We start from the raw sequence: 2,747 nt of genomic DNA, 5'->3' as shown, positions 1-2,747 counted from the left end.
TCAACAATAATTTGATAAATTCATTTAAATAAAAAAAATTGCTATAAAAAAATTACAATTTGAAAATATAAAATTTAAAATAAAAATGACAAAATAACTTTATAACAATTTAAATTATTTTTATTATTTTATGTATAGAAAATTTTATTTATTAAAAAATAATATTAAAATTAGTACTATCAAAAATACTTCAAATTTAATATTATGAAAAAAAAAATTATATAAGAACTAATTTGATTAATTTTTAAAATTTTAAGGATGAAAATGACTTACGACTCAATTTTTAGGGACTATTTTAATTATAAATAACTTTTTTACACATCAAGTGACACGTGACATGCTAGGTGTCACTGACCTGACACGTTATCATGCCACGTGGCACTTAACGTGATATGTCATCAGTCATTATCATCTAACTAACGGAATGACCAATTTGACTTACATTTTATCTTTTAAGGACTAATATGACTAAAAAATCTTTTGAGGACTAATTTGAAAAATATGTGATCTTTTAGAGACGAATTTGACTATTAACTCTATCTTTATGTGATAATTTTGATATCATTTATATAAAATTATAAATGTGGGTTGATCCATCTTTACCAAACTCTAGATAAGGTTTACAAATTTCCATCACTTGCGTTCTCCATCTGCTCCTAATGCTCCTTGGTTCACCAAAGCCACCATCCAAAGGTTTTGTTTTCTTTCCTCCTTCTTGGCAATTTTAAGCAAGGTTGTTTATCTCTTGAAGTATGAGTTTCAGATATCAAAATGGAGTTTATGAGTTGTGAACAAAAGGAGCGTATTTTACGGTGGGTGTTGATGTTGTGTACATTCCCTCTCCTGTTAGATCATCCGTGCTCATTATCTTAACAGCAGCAATTCCTTTTGTTCTCTCTTCACATCCTCTTTATATTGGTTACTTCTTTCATTTTTTATTCCGTAACCTAATTTAATTCTCATCATTTCTCTTCTGACACTTTTCCTCTGCAACTTTCTTCATTTTCCAATTCTCTGCTTTTCCCATCATCATTAATGTAGTTCACTTTCTTTTTATTCAAATTTTAATGATGTATCCCCCTTTCTCTTCTACCCACCATCCAGGCTTCTTATGAGGACAAGAATGGTGTTGTTGTGCCGTTATGTGAGGCTGCCGAGATGACCGATGGGGATGATTATGGGATTCGGTAGCAAACAGGTGGTGACGGCAGTTTCTATGGCTCCATATATTATTCCAGAAGTACCCCTGGTGTAATGGCTTCTTCTTCTTTATCTCACTTCTTATTTCTTATTTCTTATTTCTTATCTTCAACAAAAGAAAAGACATAAAATTGAAATCTTTACCAAATTCTCAGTTTGTTGGTGTTTATTTCTTTTTTTTTTTTTTTTGGTTGGAGATGGGATTATGTGCAGATGTGGGAAGATCTAATTCCGAAGGCAATAGAAGGAGGCATTGATGTCATTGGAACCTACGTCTTTTGGAATGTTCATGAGCCTTCTCCTAGCAATGTGCTTCGCTTTATTTTATTTTTACTCTTTCTCTCTCAAGTCCTTGGTTCTGTCTTTGACTCAATCATCTTCTCATGAAATTTTCTAACATTTTGAATTATGTTTTGTGGTGTTTTTTGGTGATGTGAATAGAATTCAGTACAATTTCAAATTTTTAGATATGATCTGGTGAGGTTCGTGAAGACAATACAGAAAGCAGGGCTATATGTTGTTGTATATCATTAAATTATTACTTGGGTTTTTTTTCATCGCAAGGTTCTGAGACTTTTTAAAAAGGATGCACATAATTAAGGAAAGAGAATGCATGGAATGATTAGGAAGGAAGCTCATTAGAAAGACTTCTAGGAGAATGATAGTGACTCATTTTATCTCAGCACACAATTTTACTAAATTTTCCTTATATAAATGACTTCTTTTGGTAATTTCACATTTAAAATTAATGTTGGTCAATAAAATTCAAAAAACATGAGAATTTGAGACCAGTGAGTTACATGAAAATAAAAGTCAAAAGGAGATCTCTGCTAGAAAACATACAAACAAGTTTGACAATTTCAATTTGAGAGTAATAAGTTACATGAAAATGAATGTTAAAAGGAGATCTCTGATAGAAATTATTATACATATAAAGTAAAGCAAGAAGGCTGCAGCTAAAAGGCTGCTGAAATGCTAAATGTTTTACTGTTTATTATTTCTCCCTTTTTCAATGATTTACTGTTTAATATCATGCTTAGTTATGCTTAGGTTAGAGCAGATTTGCATTGTTATTCATATTTTATGATTTAATTAATTAATTAGATTAATTATGTGTATAATAATTATTATTTGTTTAATCTGCAAATTGTGTTCTAAATTTTAAATTTTGAAAAGTTGATTTGAAAAAGTTGAATGTCATTATCCTCACAGATCATATGTTTTCTAATTTTTTGGTCTCCTCACTCTTGCTCTCTAATACATGAGCAGCAGTATTTTATGAATGGAACTCTTCTCAGATTCTATGTAAACTCAGACAGTGAAATGATTATATATGTCAACTTAATGAGGTTGTGAGCACTCTTTTTGGTGTTCTGTTTTTCATTATTTTAGTGTAATTTTATCATCTCCACCCATACATGCCCAGGATATGTGTTAAATAATAAATACTTAACTGCAACTTTTACTGTTTTGTTATCATTTTTAAACCCTGCTATAATAAAATATGCTAAGCCTTCTTTTTTTTTTGGTGACGGTAATAAACTAAA

General features: G+C 30.0%; 1 long non-coding RNA gene across 2 annotated transcripts; it reads left to right on the top strand.

The window, feature by feature from the left end:
* The first annotated feature begins 120 nt into the window (after positions 1–120).
* On the top strand, positions 121–1,755 carry LOC107638796 (uncharacterized). Of its 2 annotated transcripts, XR_001619861.3 has the most exons (3): positions 266–812; positions 1,105–1,251; positions 1,414–1,755. It is a non-coding gene; the product is annotated as an uncharacterized LOC107638796 (long non-coding RNA). The 2 variants fall into 2 exon arrangements; XR_002360632.2 differs by having other exon boundaries at positions 121–812; positions 1,105–1,755.
* The last annotated feature ends 992 nt before the right edge of the window (positions 1,756–2,747 follow it).

The sequence above is a fragment of the Arachis ipaensis genome, chromosome B4 (genome assembly GCF_059453495.1).
Source record: "Arachis ipaensis isolate K30076 ecotype BB chromosome B4, ASM5945349v1, whole genome shotgun sequence".
Classification (NCBI taxonomy): domain Eukaryota; kingdom Viridiplantae; phylum Streptophyta; class Magnoliopsida; order Fabales; family Fabaceae; genus Arachis; species Arachis ipaensis.
Note: the sequence above shows the minus strand (reverse complement) of the source record. Positions and strands in the feature narration are given on the sequence as shown.